The 21,754-nt window shown below is 37.2% G+C and overlaps 1 long non-coding RNA gene across 1 annotated transcript; it reads right to left on the minus strand.

Moving 5' to 3' along the window:
* Positions 1-729: 729 nt before the first annotated feature.
* LOC126442676 (uncharacterized) lies at positions 730-16,805 on the minus strand. Its single transcript, XR_007581598.1, has 4 exons — positions 16,678-16,805; positions 14,656-14,742; positions 10,073-10,135; positions 730-1,016 (listed from the first exon to the last, which is right to left on the minus strand). It is a non-coding gene; the product is annotated as an uncharacterized LOC126442676 (long non-coding RNA).
* Positions 16,806-21,754: the final 4,949 nt, after the last annotated feature.

Here is a 21,754-nt window from a genome sequence, read left to right on the forward strand (position 1 = left end):
CTTACACCGAGAACCAAACATGGCTGCCAAGGGCGACTGTCATCATCACTGCGTGCCCGCCATTGGTCCACCGTGGCTACCCAAGGTCTAGTTGAGAGGGGTGACTGCACATATAAATAACCCGCTCTCCACCAATCTGAACACTTCGCCAGAAGATGGGTAGTATGACAATTCCTGAAACGTTGCAAGATATTAACACTACCATGCAGCTGAAGACCTGAGAAACCTTCATCAGCATTAAATTTAATACACTATGGTGATAATTAAATGAATATGGAATTTCACACACTATCACTGTAATGTGCTAAATTTAATGCTCTTTACAAGAATTCTTGCTATCACAATGTTTTCTCCTTGCAGGCAGTTTGGGATAAGCAATGTTCCATTACACTGTACATTTATGTCATGCATACTGGATAAACCGATTGTCTTTACACAGAGCAAACATAATTTCAGTAATGCAGTATGTTTTTCATTAAATACTTCAGAGAAAAGAAATAGTATGACAAATACCATACTTATCTGATAACATACTGCTTACAGTTGATTGCTTTACATCTTACATATTTTCTATTACAGAACTGTGACCCAGACAAATTGACAGCTGCTGCAAAGAAGTCTTCTTTGGTACATTTGTTCCAAGAATGAATTTGAGACATTTATTATTTACATGTACAATAAAATTACGATGTGTTACAGTTAATAAACTTATGTTTCCTACGAGTTTCATTCAAATACCATTACATACAACAGAACAATATACATACAGTCAATTGAAATACTATAAAAATTCTGGAGAAGTGCTAATATCCTAGGTTTTAATGATTCATCATTTATGATCACTGGAATTTACTGCACCCAATGCATTTCATGATATTCATACAGTACTTCAAGCACAATGCATCACCGATGTGAAAACTTACATCATGCTCAACGCCATCTAAATCCCGTTTCAGTTCTAGGTCTTGCTTTATACGAAGACTAGGCATTACAATCCTTGGTGGATCTTGAAGAAACTGGAAAAAGAAAGAATGGCAAATTCAAAGCTTCTGTTCTTGTGCTTGTGTTACACATCAAGTGGGGCTAAAAAGCTATTGGTCACATGTATTCACTTACTGGCATTAGGTAACAGGAAAATGTGTCACATTAAATTAGATTTACTTTCATTCCAATTGATTCATACTGAGGAGGTCCTACAGGACGTAGGAAATGTCAGAAAAACATGATGAACATTTGAAATCAAAGTTCTGTTTGCCTTGGAGGTAGACACATCAGATATCAACCAAGCAGAGATTATTTCATCCTTGCCAAGGAGCTACTACTACTACTACTACTACTACTCCTCTCTCTCTCTCTCTCTCTCTCTCTCAATCTCTCTCTCTCTCTCTCTCTCTCTCTCTCTCTCTCTCTCTCTCTCTCTCTCTCTGTCCCCTCCCCCTGCCCCTCTGAATGTGCCAAGGTGCAGGCTCCAATAAGAGCATTTGATTTTATGATGATCTCAGCTCCCTATTTTCTGACCTATGTTATTCAGTGGCAGATGATAGGGTACCTCTGCAAAGCCAATGAGGGCACTATGGTCAAGAAGAAACTAAGCAACTAGCAGGTTATATGCAGAATGCATTTTTTAGGTCAGAAAACCACCTGTAAAGACAATAAGCAGTTAAATGCAGATCTAAGTGTGGGTCACCAAATTTTGGTACTGAGGAAAATACATGTCTAATGTCACAAAAACTAATGCAAACCTGAAGTAAAAGTAAAGCTTTCAACAACCTGGAGTTAGTTATGGACACCTTAGTGCTCTGTTAGACATTGTCTTACTGGATGTGGTACACCACTGGCTTCCTCCAACTTTTGAACTCACTGACACAGTAAGTTACGTGAGGACCTAGAGCTTCACAATGGAATGGAAACTGTCATTTTCCACATAGACAATTTCCATGTGAAAAAGTGACAGATGATGCCTGGGATGGAACCCAGAACACTTGAATTTGTAGCCTCACACCCATTCAATAGGCAATCCTCTTACTCTTAGAAAAGTGTATATGCATTCAAGACAAGATCCAGAGTTTCATTAACTAACAGTGGCATTGTACACAACACTGGAAGGAAAACTAGAAATAATTAGCTACAAAATCAGATATTCCATGCCGAGGACCCACTAGAAAGATGCACCACAGAACACAGGCAGTAATACATTATCATGAAAAATCAGCACTGGACAATAAGATAAATCTGCATTTATCTCATTGAATGTTACTGAAATTTGGAATCTGCATGCAGGTAAGTATCAAATGTGAGGAAAAAATAATTCTGAAGTGTCAAATGTGATGTGGAAAAAGTAACTGAGTTCCAACATCCACCCACCATAGTACATTAATGCTTAAGAAATAGTCTGGTAAATATTGTATACAAATCAAAATCCTCTATCATACTGCAGTGACAGGATATATATATATACTTGTCAGCTACATAATTGAAGATGCATGAATTCAAACAGTGAAAAAGATTTGGAGGAAAATTACATCAATAAAGTACAACATGACATGAGGTTGACCAAATATAGACATGACCCCTGCTGTCCATCCATTTCATTGAAGAGATTTAGAGAATCCATGCAAAATGTAGATCTAAATTTTGAGAGGACAAACTGAACTCTCATCTCAAAATGATGTCCTGTGACATTAGCACAGCTGTGAAAACAAAAATTCCTGTGAAAATCTACAAAACATGTTTTCCCAAAATTAGCCTGTGTAACTGTTTAGAAAAACCACACAACAGGAAAATATTTATTCTGTTAGTAATAGACATGCCCAAAATAATAAATTCTCTAATTACAGAGATTGGAACATGAGCACTGGACTACTGAAGCATCACAGATTGCTACTGTTAAAAACAAACTCTGGAAGACAGGAACATACTTCTGCCTAACAAACCTGATAAAGTGATCAGACATGACCAAACAGCCAATACACTCAGCATGGGGAATACAGTGAGGACCTGCAAATGTTAACAACATTACATAGTTACATGACAGCAGATATCTGTACAGCAACTTCAAATGAAGCTAAATCCCCTGAATCCCCATGGCCAACCACAAGTTGAACATATGAGAACCACCAAGACAGCTTATATAAGAAGCTTCCATTAATTTATAAGCAACATCATATCTTGCAAAACATGAAACAAAAAACGAAAACCCCAGAACTTCTGAACAAAAATGTTAGGAAAGGGATCAAAGACATCTCTACAGTAGATAGTAGACAATGATGCAGATTGTAGCAAAACGGAAGACAGTAACAGAAAAGACATAATTACAATGCTTTGCCTTAGAAATTTTCTCCACTAAAGAAGATAAAAATGCATTTTACATTTCTTGCTACAGCACAGATACTAAAATTACACATACATAATTGACTAATGTGGGGGCAGGAGGGAGAAGGAAAAACCAAACTTTTTCTACACAATTTACCACTAGACCTGAAGAGGAAGCCATCAGATGAAATAAAACAAGTGGATGTTGCAGGATCACCTCTGGCAATGGAACTGTTATTTTATGGAAAAGTGGTGTGTCATGGGAATAGAAAAATGCACAGTTCATTTCAAGTTGTAAGAAGAGGCACAGCAAACATGTTTGGAGCTAAAGACCTAAACAGCAGATAATTTTGTTCTCCTATATGATTTTGGGAAGAAAACAGTTCGTCTGCATGAATAAAAATGAATCCTATAGTCATTCATCAAGTAAAATTGACTGCTCTATTCACTCACTGTTCTGCTGATTGCAATCAGCCAATACAATTTTGAATACCGGGTGATTTAAGCTAATCACAAACGTTCACATAGTGATCTACTGACTGTCTAATATTAGAGATTTGTCTAACAACAGATGTAAAAATTTATTTTGGCTGCACTGATAAGTTATACCTGGATTTCTTGCATTTTATGGGCTGCCACCTTAACCATTATGGACACATCCCTGTGACAATAAGAACTTGACTGAAAAGGGTATCTTGCAGATCATCCTCTTCAATTTCATTCAGATTTACAGTATTTGGAGTTTAGTGCTGGAACATCTATTTCCTAAACCAGCACTAGGCAGTAACCAAACTAAAAAAAATTGACTTTGAAGATCAGAAGACTTCTGAGTGCTGCCTACTACAAAACATTTCCTATTTATTAACACAATTGCTGGTAATTGGAAGAATAGCATAAAAGTGCCTTAATGAAAAAGTTGCTGGTTCAGATCTCTTAGTAGGAACTACTACTTTTTAAAAACTTCCAAGTCTACTAACAACTCGCAAATTTAACAAATACTGAATTGTAATGGTTTGGTAAAAATTACATATTTTTTCATCATTCAACATATTAAAACAAAAATTTTGATACATTCATGTGAGATTTATTTATTTTCAATTTGATGCTCTCCATTTTTGTACCAAAATGTAGTTTTTTAACAATACTCGCATTTTCATGTAACTTTTAACTAAAAATAACTATTAGAAAAGTATGACTCAGCATGAATTAAAATTACCATTTGTTTTACATATGGAATTTAAATAAAACTAAAAGAAATGGTAGCACTTAGTGTGATCTGAACCACTAGTTTTATGATTATAATATTATCCTATGCACTCAGCTACAGACAACTATACAATAATTTTTTTACACTTGCCACCACTCACAAATCACCCAATTGCCAAATGCATTTTTTGTTTCTACTTTTATGGAGAACGGCATCATACTGCTATACCAAATAATTGGCTGGCCACTGACCTTCCAATCTTGAACCTAAGACGAAAATCTATGAGGACACCCAAGTGAAATCCCCTTGGCAGCCCTGGAGGCATGCTTGGTTAGGATAATTGTTTAAGTAACTGATCCTGAAACTAGGAGTTACAGCCTCAAATCTGAGACCTAGCAACAGTTTTCATCTGTTGGTTTGTATGTGTATCAATGCAGTCATACAGAATTGTTATTTATCTTCATATAGATAATGAAGTAATTCTACAGATATACATGCTAGAACTATTGCTCCTGCTCAAAGACAGCACTTTAAACAATAGTTCACAGTCTGCACCCCAAATGAACCATGGACACTGTTGAGGCAGGGTTGCTTGCATGTCAACAACATTGAAAACAGTGTTAGGTGCAAACACAAATAAGTATTATCTGAGGAAATGTCAAACTTAGACATGGATCCTCAAGAGGGGCAAAATACTTTTCAGCAGTTGCAGGAGCAATGGTCTGGATTATCAACTGACCTGGCCTTGTAGCATTAACCAACTTCCTGTACCAATAATGCAAATGGCTGAAAGCAATGCAAAACTGTAGGTCTCTTTGTTTTTCTTCTCAGGAGCATGCAGCTCTACTGCACGAAATTATCTTAGGCAAAATATTCAGGAGGTAAAATAGTCCCCCATTCAGATCTCCAGGCAGAGTTGACTCAGGAGGATGTTGTCAGAAAAGCAGGCCAGGCAGTCTATATGTCTGAGTGTGGAGTATTACATACCTTAGTAGGATAAGTATATATCACTACGGGGTAAGATAGATACTGCCTACAGGAAAAATTAGATCTTTAGAGAAAAGAGAAGCACTTGGATGAAAATCAAGAGCTCAGACAGAAAACAAGTTCTAAGCAAAGAAGAGAAAGCAGAAATGTGGAAGGATTATATAGAGTGTCTATAGAAGAGCAATGTATTGGAGGGCAATATATGGAAATAGAACATGATGTAGATGAAGATGAAATGGGAGAAATGATACTGTGTGACAAGTTTGACAAAGCCATGAAAGACCCGAGTTGAAACAAGGCCCTGAAAGTATACAACATTCCATTACAACTACTGATAGCCTTCGAAAGGCCAGCCCTGACAGACCTCTACCATGTGGTGAGTAGGATGTAAGAGATAGGTGAAATACCCTCAGACTTCAAGAGGAATATAATAATTCCAATCACAAAGAAAGAAAGTTTTAACAGACATGAAAATAACCAAACTATTAGTTTGGTAAGTCATGGGTGCAAAATACTAACACGAATACATTACAGATGAATGGAAAAACTGGTAGAAGCTGACCTTGGGAAAAATCGGTTTTGATTCCATAGAAATGTTTGAAAACATGAGGCAATACTGACCCTACAACTTGTCTTGCAACACAGATTAAGGAAAGGAAAACCTATATTTCTAGCGTTTGCAGACTTGAAGAATCCTTTTGACAATGTTAACTTGATTACTCTCAAATTCTGAATGTTGCAGGGATCAAACACAGTGAACAAAAGGATATGTACAATTCGTACAGTAACCAGACAGCAGTTATAAAGAGTTGAGGGGCATGAAAGGGAAAGAGCAGTTGGGAAGGGTGTCAGACAGGGTTGTAGCCTAGCCCTGATGGTATTGAATCTGTATACTGAGCAAGCAGTGAGGAAAACAAAAGAAAAATTCGGAGCAGAAATTAAAATCCATGGAGAAGAAATAAGAACTTTGAGGTTTGCCGACAACATTTTAATTATGTCAGAGACAGTGAAGTACCTGGAAGAACAGTTGAACAGAAGGAACAGTGTATTGAAAGGAGAATATAAGATGAACATCAACAAAAGCGAAATGAGAATAATGGAATGTAGTCGAATTAAGTCAGTGATGCAGAGGGATTTATATTAGGAAATGAGACACAAAGTAGTATATGAGTTTTCCTATTTGGGGAGCAAAATAACTGATGATGGTCAATGTACACAGGATATAAAATGTACGGTGGCAATGGCAGGTAAAGCTTTTCTCGAGAAGACAAATTTGTTAACATTGAGTATAGATTTAACTGTTGGGAATTCTTTTCTGTAAGTATTTGTTTGGAGTGTAGTCTTGTATGTAAGTTGACGAAATCGATGACAAACAGTTTAAACAAGAAGAGAATAGAAGCAAACATCAAACAATGGAAAATCCAGAATGGAATGTAACAATAGCAGAGAAGGAAAGTCGCTACTCATGATACAGCAGTGATGCTGAGTCATGATAGGCACAATAAAAAGATTCACACAATTAAGGCTTTCGGCCATTAAGGCCTTTGTCAGCAGCAGACACTCATTCGCACGCGGTCTCAGAGCTGAGAGCACAGCTTGGCAGTGTGATCTCAGCTCCCTGCGCGTGTGTGTGTGTGTGTGTGTGTGTGTGTGTGTGTGTGTGTGTGTGTGTGTGTGTGTGTGTGTAAGAGAATAGAAGCTTTTGAAATGTGGTGCTACGGAGGAATGGTGAAGATTAGATAGGTAGATCATGTAACTAATGAGGAGGTACTGAATAGAATTGGGGAGATGAGGAATTTGTGGCACAACTTGACTAGAAGAAGGTATCTGTTGGTAGGACATGTTCTGAGGCATCAATGGATCCCCCATTTAGTATAGGAGGGCTATGTGGAGGGTAAAAGTCAAAGAGAGAGAGAGACAAAGAGATGAATACACTAAGCAGATTCAAAAAGATGTAGAGTGCAGTACGTACTTTCAGATGAAGAAGCTTGCAGAGGATAGGGTAGTATGGAGAGCTACACGAAACCAGTCTCTGAACTGACGATGATGACAACAGCCTAGGGAGGTTTGAGACTTTAAAAAGGAACCATTGATAGGTTGTATTCAGTTGTAGTAAGAGCTGAAGTGCAGTGGCAGAAAGTACAAGACTTCTGGTCAGGTCAGTACAGGATTATCTACAAAAAATCAAATAGGAGTCATGCAGGGAGAGCTCTAGTAATGAGCAAGAAAATAGGAACATGAGTAAGCTATTATCAACAGCAATGTCAATGAATTACCATAGCTGAAATAGGCACGAAGGAAATACAACAGTGGTAGAAATTTGTATGGCAACCAGACCAGGAGAAGAATGGAATAGGAAAAAGTTTGATGAGTAATTATTCAATAGCTAAGGAAGATGAAAGCCAATTCTAGAAGGTAATGAAATTCAATAGTAGGAACAGGATGCACAATAGTTACGAGAACATCCAATGGCATAAATGACTGAAAGGGGGAAGCTGCCTGGTAGAATTTTGCACATTGCATGAATTAGTCACTGCAAACACGTGTTTCAAGTATCATGAAAGAAGCTTGTGTATGTGGAATAACGTGGAGAAATCAAAAGGTTTCAAGCAGATTATGTAATGTCAAAAACAAAGATTTCAAAACAGGATTGTAAACTACAAAACATTTCCAGTGATGGATGTGGACTCTGGATAGAGTTGTTTTTATTAACTGCAGAGTAATGTTGTTGAAATGGTAAAAGTAGAATTTAAGTACATGGGATTTGGGTAAGTTGAATGAACCAAAAATCATTGATAGTTTGAAAATTAGCATTAGGCAACAAGTGATACATAGAGGGTAATTATACACTGGGAGATGAAACAGTGAAGGCAGGAGGAAACATAGGTAAAAAGTAAGGCCTAGTACGAATACCTTAACAACTCATGAGATGCTGAATTTAACTGATGAGAAGAGAAAATACAAACATGTGGCTATTAAAACAGACAAAAGGGAATACAGACATTACTGGAATGATTTTAACAGAACATGCAATATGGCTAAACAAGAATGGTTGTACGGCAAAGGGGAACAAACTTGCTCCAGAAAGGGGAAAGAAAGTAGTTGTAGACAAGACTGGAGATATCATAATATGGCCAGAATGATAAAACACTGAAAGAGCAAAGTCTTAACAAGGCCATTGCAGTTGACATTCCCTCAGAATTATTGGGATACTTGGGAAAGCCATCCATGACAAAATTATTCCACTTTTGTGCAAGATATGAGATAGTTGATGTACAGTCATACGTCAACCAGAATGCAATAATTCAAATTTGAAGAAAGGCAGGTGCTAACAGGTGTGAATATTATCAGATTAATAGGACATGCTTGCAAGAATGGAAAAGCTTTTAGAGGGTTAACCTTACATAAGATCACTTTGGGTACCAGGAACATGTAATACAAGGCAATACTGATACTATGGCTCACCTTAGAAGAGTTAAAGAAAGACAAAATTGTGTTTACAGCTTTTGCAGATTTACTGAAATACTTTTGAGAATGTGGAGTTGACTGCACTCTTTGGAGTTTGGACAGCAGCAGAATAAATAGACAGGAAGCCCAAGTTTGTTTGCAACTTTCACAGAAACCAGACTCCAGTTGTAAGAGCTGAAAGACATGAAAGGGAAGCATTGAGTAGGAAATGAGACAGGCTTGTAGCACACATTTGATATGCACTCTGTACGATGAAGACATGAAGGAAATCTGGAAGATAAAGGAAACTGTGTGTTTACCAATGACAATGTAATTCTATCAACAAAACCAGCATCAATTGTCAATGAAGGGATTTGTGGGAGGTAAAAGCTGGAAGAGTAAAATTGTATAGTACTACTAGAAGAGATTGTACAACAAACATCAATAAAAGCAATATAATCTAGCTGAAATAGATCTGTCAATGTTGAGTTTCAACTAGAAAATGAGACACTAAAAGTAGCAGACAACTTTTGCTATTTGGGCACCAAAGTAACTGACAATGGCTGAAGTAAGAAAGAAATAAAGTGAAGACTAGGAATATCAAGGAACATGTGCCTAATAAAGAGGACTGTTCACATCTAATATAAATTTAAGTGTTAGGAAGTATTTTCTGAAGATATTTGCAGTGCAGCCCTGTATGGAAGTCAAACATAAATGATAGGCAATTCAGACAAGATGAGAATGGAAGCATCTGGAATGTGCTACAGAAGAATGCTGAAGATTTGATGGGTAGACGAAACAAATGAGGGAGGAACATAGGGACCAATTTCACTAACACAAGGGACCTGTTAATAGCACAAATTCTGAGGCATCTAGGGATAGTCAGTTTGGTAATGGAGGGGTATGTGAGGGTAAAAAGTGTAGAGGGAGACTATGGCATGAAGACAAGAAGCAAGTTCGAATGGATGTAGTAGGTGACAGTCATCAGAGATTAAGAGGTTTATAGAGGGTAGACTGCCATGGACAAGCGCATCAAGCCAATCTATATTATATTCACCAAAACTGAGCCGTAACATAACACTGCTTAATTTCATACAGTCACACAAATTCTAGACTTACCTGTTGGTTCACTTGCTCATCCAATTCTTCTTTTACTTTCATGGTAGATGTGTGTAACTGAACCTGTGGTGAATAGTAAAAAAATATCTGCAAGAAGTTCTTTAAGAAGACAATTTTAGATATATTACAAACAAGTATCACATATTGTAAGTCTATGACACTCCGAAAGAATAAATGACATTCTTTTCAGAGAATGGCTTTCTCAGTGACAGTGAGTAAGGTGCATTTCAATGGTAATGATCAAAAAGTTATATGAATTATCAGTGACAACATATTTGAAAATTTATTAGCATCTTGCACTTCATTTTCCTATGCTGCTTTTTTTCGATCATATTTCCTACTTCCATAATCTTTATTTACTCATCATTAAGTATTTTATATGAATTTGAGTAGTTTTGTGCCATCTTTTTTGTCGTTTTGTGTCGTTTAGTATGGTGGTGTGTGTCTAAATTTGTTCGTATTTACTTTGTCCCCACCCAAAAACCCCCAATTTCCCACACTTGTCCCGTTAGTTTCCTTAGGTTTTTGTGGAACGTGTGTGTTGGTTTTTAATTGTATTTTCGTGTTAGTGGTCATGTTTATGTAATGACATCATAGGCGCCATATTGTAGTCTTAGTGTATGTTCGTTTCCACCATATTTGTGACGTCATGGGTCAAAGCAGATGGGTGGAATCTGACGCTTCTGTATTTGTGACTGACAAGACAAGGCATGGGAATTCCGTTTCTAGGAAAAGCCTGTAAAGGAAATTTTAGGCTGTGCACACCTCAGTGTGACCCTTAGCATTTCCTTCAAACCACATTGTTTCCCAATATTCTTAGCTGGTGGAGTCTCCTTACATTTCCTTTCCCCATAACACTGTGCATCAGAAAAAGTCTACCTTGCACACCTAGAAATTCTTTCATCACCGCCACTACCAGAACCACTAGTGGTAGCAACTGCAGTAGTAGAAGAACTGCCAGTATTAACTTTTAGTTCATAGTATTATTCACTGACACTGCAACTTCAGACACTCAAATCATTGTAATACTATTTGCCATATTAAAACTTAGTTTCAGAAAAATATGATATAAAAAGGGAAACCATGGTCCAATTTAATAGAGGGTCTGATGGACTTAATCAGATCAGGTTCAATAAACAAACCAATAAGATTACAAAAATGTCATCAACGAATCTTGATCTGGTGAATGGTTTGTGATTCTGGGTGGTTAGTAAGGAATCCTCGAGGTGGCCTATGAATAAATTTGCAGAACATGGTGACACAGTTGGCCTTTGATGTACTGCAGATTTGTTTCTAGGCAATCCCTTCAATAGAGAAGTAATTGTGTGTGAGAATGTAGTTGGACATGGCAACCAGGAATGGGCTGTAGGTTAGGAGACAGTCAGACACTGGGGAAGGTACTGTTCAGTGACAAAGTCATGTGTGTTAGGGGATGTGATCATAGAGGGTGACAGCACTTCCCTAAATTGTACAAAATGGAAACTCTTCCTACAACATATCACTCATCCCCATAACCCCCCATAGCATCAATGTTCACTAGTCTGTATGCTCCGCCCCACCTACTCCCTACCCTGCTCTCATTCTAGCACTGCACACACCTACCCCACAACTCTCCCCCCCACCCCCCGTACAGCCTCCCAACACTGCACCTAGAAGCCCTATTCTGTCACCCTATGTCCTTGACCAATTCCACAGGCAGCACAGCATCACCTCCACATTTTCTGTGTTTGATTTTACTTTCTCTGGTCTTTGGAAAATGTAACTGAGGCACCTGAGTTATCGGCAACTGAGTTTTGCTTTTCACCGTTGGACTAGTTCAGATACAACGTCACATGAAAAGCTGGAACAGCGACTGTTCAGTCACACAGTCCTACAGCTTTGAGCTAATGGAAAAACAGATACATTTACAATATAGATGTAACACATGATATGAAAGTGCATTGTAGTCATCACTTCTTTAGTTGTTCCAAAAAGAAGTGATAAGAAGGCACGTGTGCTAAATCTACGATGACTTGCCTTTACCAACTGCTTACATTTTGAGATCAATGCTAGACCTACAGTACCACTAAAAGAATGAACACCCTGAATATGAGCAAGACACTACAAACACCAAGTTCGTAGAAAGAAAGTTAAGTGAGACATTGAAAGTACAAAGGTTTTCTTCCTTCAGGGGGGGGGGGGGGGGAGGAAGGGTCCTACTTGACCCAGACTTTGGCAGTTGACACTTATAAAACCTGTCAAGGCTACTTTCATAACATGACATTGTCTAGCATGGGTATACATTTGTGTTTTCACTGCTTCTAGATAAACTTTCAAGATGAATGATGCAGAGCAAAGACATCTTTATAGGGTCACCAGTGTTTTGATCTAGCTACAAAAATACAAATTACAGCACTTTGATGAAGTAAAAAATGAACAACATATTTTCAAAACAAGTTCAATGAGGAGAGAATTATCCGTAGAATGTTGATGGCCACACACTGGGAACTTCAAATCCAGCTGATCTCAGAAATACTGAATCAAGAAGTGAGCTCTAACAGTAGCTTTAGCATGTTTTAATTTGCCAGAAGCTGACAGTGACATTCTGCTATAATTATTTCTTTTATGAGCACCAAATCCGTAGGCATATGTTGTGTGTTACAGATGTGTCATATTTCAGCCCACATAGTTGAACTCTGTGATTATACTAATATTTAAGTAATTTATGTGTTACCAAATATTTAGAGTGGTAATGTGAAAATCTACTCGTTAAAGAGCATTGCAAACATTCTGTAGTTAAAACTGTAACACTCCTTTACTCTTTTAGTATCAGCATTACCACCATTTCCTTCTTAGGGTTGTAAATTATACTACCAACTGTTCTTTCATTTAATAGTATTTAAGCTCCTCAAAGGATTTCAATAAGAGCTCTTTGTCACATACCACTTCCCTAAATTTAATATATTCTGAATACCTACGCCCAAATCAAAAACTGATCACGAACAGTAATATTGCTAACAAGAACATTGAGTGCATAAAACCAATTAGATGAGCAATAGCAAAAATAATACACCAGGAAAACAATATTGTACGTCATGAGTTTAGATTTCACCATCAGGCACCATGACAAATAGACTACCAACTATTATCTTTGCAATAAGTCCTCATATATATATATATATATATATATCCCCTCTTGTCTCAGAAAGCAACTATGGTCAACTTAAAAACTGACCACAAATAGAGCATCTGATCAATTCATCCAGCAACTGATCTACAGTAGCAGCTGAATCATCTGCACTCTAGCAAGTAAAGTCCTACTCATATCCATTAATAATACCACTTTCTAAGAAAGGAACAGATCTAGACATTAACAACACACCAAACTAAATCTCGAAGTAGAAAATTAATTTGTAACAAGTGATTGCAAACACCACAATAGTTCAAGAACATGTGACAATTTCCTAGTAGACAACAAACCTGTAATCATTAACTACTGGCATGCCAACATCACACTAACAATAAGCTACAGAAATTTTAAAACAAATTAAATATTGGAGAGCAGCATTATATACTACAAGATACCAATCCATTGCAAATATGTTGCACAGCCAAGAGTCACAACTTCATTTGGTCAAGAATCAAAACCAACAGCCAAACGGAAGCGTCCGATCCCGCCCGTCTGCTTTGACCCATGACGTCACAAATATGGCGGAAACGACCATAAACCACGATTCCAATATGGCGCATATACAGTCGGTACGTATACATAATGAGGACGCAAATACATCGAAAAACAAACACACACACTTTCCACAAAAAGCCTAACGACACTAACGGGACAAGCGCGGGAAATGGAGTGTTTTGGGGTGGGGTCAAACTAAATATAAACAAATTTAGACACCCACCCCCATACGAAACCACACAAAAGGACGAAAAAACCTACATCACAAAACTCCCCAAATACCACTAAACACATCTTCTGGAATCGGACACTTCCCTTGACCTATACAGCTCAACAGCAGCTCCCGATCCCATAAATTAGGCTCAAACACTTCCCTTGGTCTATATAGCTCATAAACATCTCCAGATCGAACACTTCCCTTGACCTGCGCACTGTTGATTTTATGCGTCATATCCATTCCTGAACAAAAACAACAACCGATTAATTTTACTAAAATTGCCACACAATGTACAGCGAACAACACTAAATTAACCTTCACACAAAATCATTAACTCACTGAAACGAATTCCACTACAAACACAGCCGTCACTAACAATTCCGGATAATGAGCAAAAGCAAACTGAGCCCATTACACCACACAAACGAAAACCCTAAACATATCACCAGAGAGCACAACAAACCACAACACGATGACATCTACAAACACGCCACACTCACAAACCAAACTCCGCGCCGTCATGACGTCACACGACAACACCCTTACGTCACGGGTCAAAGCCGACGCGTGGGATCGGACGCTTCTGTCGACCCCCAAATATTTCTTCTGACAAACAACAGGGAAGGTAATCTGCTTGTTTACACACCACATTGCACAGAGAAATTAATGAAACAATGGTAAAAAACACAAGAAGCTATTTACCAAGGAGACTGGTTCAGCATATACTTCATTCTTCTCTTTTTTCAGCCAACTAGTTCCCTTTGAGTCCATGAGTGCTCTCCTAATCCACTGAAAAACAAGAAAGCGAAAGTGATATTGTTTAAATTGTTACTATTCAACATAGTTAACAGGCAGCATTTTCTGGCTGCAGCAAACGAGTCAATGCATATTAAAAATTTAAAACTGGCTGAGGAACAAAGAACCTGATAAAAAGAACTGATTTACAACTTTCTGGTTATGAGGACTCTGAAGCCTCACTGTCATTAATGGAAAACACAACTCAATTTGACAGAAAACAAAAATCACACACAATGGAAACAAATGACTTACAGTTACTGCTGTTACTTAGTAGCATTTGCTTGTAGTATACAACCCTATTCTGAATATGGTAGCTGACATATCTTGCTTTTTCCACATAAATTTCTAAGTGTCATGTGAAGCAACTAAGATAAAGTTAATTTACCAGACAAATCTATTTACTGTAGACAATTTTACATATGAAGAATAAAAGATTAAAATGAGTCTCGAGCTATATCGAAGCCTGTCAATGTATCCTGCAAATTCCTTAATATATAGAATAATGTAAGAGGTTTATAATTATGTTCTTAACAACGTATGCGAGGACAGAAAAGAATTATTTCTCAATCATACTGGCTGCACTTTAAATCAATCTATAAACCCATATTTGCTCATGGTATTCAGAAAATCAGAACACGAAAATCCACCCATACAGACAGAACTTTCTTCTTTTTCAGTCAGTTTAGTACGTATTTTTAACAACTGTTTCCTTATACAGTCATCTATATGCAACATTATCAAATCAATATAGCGCAATGCTGCAATCTGTACCCAGTCACTAAAAAACACACACTGCTGCCTGAACGTCGCGTGGAAAAATAAATGATTCTTGACTGTCAAGATTTAACACCGATTAAATTCCTCTAACAAGACTTAGTGAAATTACTTTCTCATAAGTGACCCATGTCAATGTTCTGTGGTTTTGGGATGCTTTGTCGATGGCAATTACACACACCCATTAGGCCTTACAGAGTCAATTACATTTCCCATATCCTTCCATAGATTGAAACGTGCACATTACTACAAACAGCAGTTAACACTATTTACTAAACTATGGAGCACATAGGCACATTGAAAATCCATGGAAAACGCAACACAATGAATTCCCTCTATAGCATTCTCTTTCATACCAACATAACCAATCCCTGTTACTCTGTATTAACGTGTGCTAACGAATCTGATGTATCGGCAGTACAACTGTTTGCGCTACAACCCGGGCGAACTACAAATCAGATTACAGTAAACTCTTACTGTCCCTATTCTTTCCTTCAAAAATATTGTTACCGAACTTCGCATGCACAACGCAAGTAAATATAACAATATGAATGCAGCGTGTGTGTGAACTTCATGAGGGCCTTTTTTCGTCCATGACAAAGTATTTCACATTGACCTTCACTTTCTCTAACCACCACAGCATATAGACACTTTTCCGGTAATTACAGACAACACATCAAAATTTCTGGCGGTTCTTTTGCCACATCACGGGAAACATTTTGCAATTTTATCGGACAGAACGAGAACAGCAAGCATATTACATACCCACGCGTCGATCTGGTATTTTTCGTAACTGCCGAACAGCACAGGTACGTAATGTGCACTAATATGTTTGTCTAAACACTAGTCACCTCCTGCTCGCAATGCGGAAACACAAGCTCACTGAAAATAACAAGTGTTTGGTACTGATACACATAACCTGAAATAATTACTTACGAAATTCTAAGGATATCTCAAACCATAACCAGAGGCGCCAAAGATGATACAAGAATTAAATGTGGAACAAACTTATCATTCAAATGGGCCCAATAAATGATATTAAACCTATATAATTACTGTACGAACAGTTACTATAGCATCATTACAAGGCATTGGCTAACTACTTCATTCGAGGCAGTTAGCTGTAATGATAATTAAGTATTGACTTAGTACCACACTCAATATGCGTCTTTCCGTGATGTCCTGTCTCCACCATCAAATCACTCATATATTACACAGAAAACGCCACATAATACCTTACAAACGCATGACACGAACTACTAAACTCTACAGCCGTCTGCTGCTGTGGTCAAAGTCAATAAATGCGGAAGAAAGAACCTACCACGGAGGTCGTTCTAACATTCTTGGAGTCAGAGCTGCATATCTGCTAGGAAAAAAATTAAAGTCGTTTGTTGGTTAATTTTGGGGAGGAGACCAAACAGTGAGGTCATCGGTCCCGTTGCCGTCTCTGAAAACTAACTAGAACAGACAGTTAGGAACCTCACTCATAATGAAAATATGTTGTTTCTAACGGCAACAAATAGACCTGACCTCTTTGAGGATGTCCACATCAGTGAACGTGATATGGTTGTGGCAGCAAATGACTAACAGAGTACAAAGAATAACTGAAACATGCATATATATATATATATATATATATATATATATATATATTAATAACTTCAGATGTGCCCCAGGGAAGTGTGTTAGGCTCTTGCTGTTCATAGCGTATATTAATGACCTTGCATACAATATTAACAGTAACTTCAGACTTTTTGCAGATGATGCAGTCATCCATAATGAAGTACTGTCTGAAAGAAGCTGTGTAAATTTTCAGCCAGATCGTGATAAGATGTCAAAGGCATGTAATAACTGACAACTTGCTTTAACTGATCAGAAACATAACACTGTGCACTTGAACACGAAAAAGTGTAGTATCCTATGACTATAATACCAATGAGGCGAGCTATACAAATACCTGGGTATAGCCCTTTGTAGGGATATGAGGTGGCTCAGTCGGTGCAAAAGCAGAAGGTAGACTCCAGTTTATTGGTAGAATACTGGGGAAGTGCAATTAGTCTACAAAGGAAATTGCTTACAAATTAGTCATGTGATTGGTTCTAGCATATTGTTCAAGTGTGTGTGACCTGTCCCACAAAGGGCTAACAGGAGATATTGAAAGTATACAGAGAAGGGCAGCACAAATGGACACAGGTTTGTTTGAGATTTGTGAAAATGTCACAGAGATGCTGAAGAAGCTGAACTCCAGAATTTGAAGACAGACATAAACTATCCTAAGAAAGATTACTAACAAAGTATCGAGAACCGACTTTGAATGATGACTATGCGAATATATTATAACCCCTTATGTATCAATCACATAGGTATAGTGAGGGAAAGATTAGATTAATTACAGCACATGCAGAGGCGTTCAATCAGTCATGCTTCCCATGTTCCAAGGGAATGAAATGGGAAGAAACACTAATAACTGGTATTTGGACATACCCTGTACCATTGATTTCAGGCTGGCCCACAGAGCATAGATGTTGATGTAGGTACATGGGAAATTGTCTACAGTTGTCATTTATTTATGCCAAAAGCCAAAATAAGAATTAATCACTATGTCTAAATCAATGAACATAAGAAATCGTTAAAATCTTCGAAGAGAGGCGTGTGTACAGATTTATCTGGCACCTAAAAAGATTGTTTGCTGAAAACGTTTGGCACTACATGAAAAAAATTGAACTCTAGAAACCTGTTATTTTATGTTATGTGTCTACAAAAGCTGCTCACAGAAACTGACAATGGCTGGGAGAGTGGTATACTCACTATGTGCTCCTCCATATCCCCATCTGATGATGCCTAAAGATTGAGGATGACATGGCGGCCAGTCAGTACTATTGAACCTTCAAGGCCTGTTGGGATGGTGTTTGCTTATTTTTTGTTGTTAGAAAAACAATCTGTATTTTCTTTAAGATATGTTGTGATAATTTGAGAAAGTTGGGTAGAAATACTGTTATTACTCTGCTTAGCCGGTGAGACAACAAGAAGATATAAAGTGTGGTATCATTCTGTAGGTTGTGTACAAGCTGAGTACCAAGCAATTCTTACAACATGATATGTATGTTTTTAGTTAAATTATTTCAGTAGGAGCATATATCAACTTCCTACTTTCGAAGTTGTTCATAGCAAAAGTTTTCTGAGATTGCAGATATGAGCAAAAATGGTTAATCTATGTGGTGGAAATGTATCATATCTGTGCTATCATGCACATGGGTAGGTTATGGTTGTGTGTAAGCATGTGTCATTATGTAATTAGTGGAAGGGGATTTGTAGTTTCACTGCAGCTCACTGAATTCTACAAATGTTGAATGTCAACACAATATTGGCAAATGTATTCAGATCAGAGTACTGGCGACATACATTTGAGCATCTATCCAGTGAATTTCAGAAAGGAAGTAAATAAGGTTACTTTTGGCAATTTACTTTCAACTTGACTCTAGCTTTTAATACAGGAACATGGATATTCAATGTTCAATTATATTATAGTGTACTTGAACAAAGCATATCTACAAAATTTATTATAGAGTAACATTATTGTTTTGTCATTTTTAACTGACATTGGGTGCAAGGATGAAAAAATATTAGCTCTCAATTGTATCTTCTGGTCATAGTGCACAACATGGAACAGAACATGCAAGAATTTCAAAATTTGTATTTGGGGACATGATATAAATTTTGGAGAGATGACAGGTAAATGCCACATGTCAAATATCGAAGTGTCATTTGCAGTTTCACTCGAACTTATAATGCATCTTTAATATGAGTATCGGATTTTTAATTGGTGTCCAATATGCAGCTCTACAACTATGCAACATTTGTTCTTGTTATTCGAAAGTGGTCCACAGATAGAAATTTTATTATGATTGCTATGTCTGTAAACATCATCCAGCGTCTCATGTAAGTACCCCAAAAATGTATTTTTGAGGATACTGTAGAGGCACTATAACGCTGACATGCCAGTATCTATCACCTGCAGTTTCAGGCAAACTGGGTTTGCGTCCAAAATTTGTGTTCCTCATCTTTAAATGTAGCTTGATACATGATTCAAGAAGTACTCTAAATTTGTTTTTGTAATTCAGAAATGATTTATAAAACAATTTTCAGGTTTGAATGGTAATTCTTTTAAAGGTGAATGTGTGATTTCCATTTTATTCCCGCCTGAAATCCGTTTTGGTATCTTTTGCATTTTCTTTCATGTGTAATTAATTATTCGAATGCCACACTCTATACTACTACATAATACCTGCCTCAATAATTTCCGTTGACACAGACACCATATAGAAAACTGTATAACTATGCAGAAATTGCAGCACCCCGATTACTGTGGCATCACTCAATTGAAGCCACTTTTAGTTATGTCATAAAAGATAAAGTCGTTTTAACTATTTGGCACCACTTTCATTCACCCACACTAATTAGTGTCAGAAGTAAATCGAGCAATTGCCATTATGGTTTCAGTGATTCTGAAGCTAGTATGCAGTATTGGTAGCTTTGATATTTATACCTGTGTAGTAGGATAATATGCAGATTCAGATTTAGACTATATCAAAGACCTCTACAAAAAGTGTCGGTTTTAGTACTGTTTGTTGTGCTACAGCCACAGGAAGTGGTATGTCTGCCAGTCCAACTGGCACCCATACAGACTTATTTCTAAAAACTATGTTGCAACTGTATGGTTATAAATAAGTTATATTATAGCCTGCTGAAAGAAATTATTAGTTAATTTTGTGTGCATGTTGAAAAATATCCTATATATTCTTTGAAATGCAGAGAGACTGTTGTGAAAGTCTGATCACAATAATAATGTTACCGTACTTAAGCCAAAAAAGAGAAATAGATGTGGAGCATTATTTCATTATTGGTAAGCACAAAGTAACTTTAACAACATCATGCATGTTTTTATTCCAAACGGCATGTGCCCTGACTGTGACTATATGATGTGTATATTAACAGGAATATAATATTTAATTTCTACATTTAGGGTTGCTAGCAATGAAACGTTTGGCCACTGCAGTTCTGGGCACATCATTGTTAATTTATATTGTTTATGCTGTTCCATTATATGATGCACAGTTAAGATTTCTGTCTGAGTAAGCAAGTATTATTGGACAGTTCATGGAAGATGATTTGTAGTTTCACATTAGCTCACTCATTTCTACAAATGGTGAAACTAAATACAGTATTGGCAGTATATTCGGATTTTAGGGTTGGCAGCTTCAATGTTCTCAATCCTTCCCACTCCAATGGCCAGTGGCGATTGATATTCCAAATATTGCTTTTTGTAGCTCTTACATGCCCCATTCTCGAACCTGGCTGCTTCCCATTTAGGGAAGTCTGTGTTAACTCAGTGTTGAACTATAGCCATAATGTTGAGAGAAAAGTTGTAATTACAAAGTTCAAGTAAGTTGGTGTGAAATGGCTAATTCTTCATATACATTCCATTCCGTGGTAGGCAGTGTACAGCTTGTACATAAATCTTAAAGTGAAAATTAGAACAACAACGATTTCCATGACAATAGTCTTTATAATGACAGTGATTCATTTGTAAACAATTCGAGTAAAATGATAGAGGAAACAGACCACCCTGAAGAGATTCAAAAAATATCAGACAATGAAAAGTTTTGGTTTGTAATGGTTATGTAAATATGCTTGCATGAAAGTGCACTTCTTGTTTTAATGTATATCCTAATTGTTGGTCAGTGACCTTATTGTTTCCACAAAGAGGCTTGTGCAATTCCCTGTGGCACGCTCGCCACCAGGTGGTGGCGATTTAAATATGAGTGTACACAGATGCCCTATGTCTCCATTACAGAGTACAAAGCGTTAGACACTGACCTAGTGGATTTAAGGAAGGATGTAAGGAGGTTTCTGGTGACAGTATAACTTCAGATTAAGTATACTCTTTAGTATAGGAAATGAACGAGATTACAGAGATTAAGTGTAGTTTTTAACAATGCAAAGGAATGGTATTAGAGTGTCTTTAAGTGCACTTGCACGAAGCATAATTCCAAATTCGTTATAGAGTAACTTCAATATTTGCTCTTATTTAACTGATGTGGGGTGCAGGAGTGATTTGCAACCAAAGTGACACCACAGCAAGTGGCATAACAGAAACAGTTTCATCAGTTGGTAATTATTGTTATTCTTGGATTGATTTAATTTTGCTTCAGGAAGCGATTAATAGAAT

Source organism: Schistocerca serialis, unplaced genomic scaffold, assembly GCF_023864345.2.
Source record: "Schistocerca serialis cubense isolate TAMUIC-IGC-003099 unplaced genomic scaffold, iqSchSeri2.2 HiC_scaffold_1400, whole genome shotgun sequence".
Lineage (NCBI taxonomy): Eukaryota > Metazoa > Arthropoda > Insecta > Orthoptera > Acrididae > Schistocerca > Schistocerca serialis.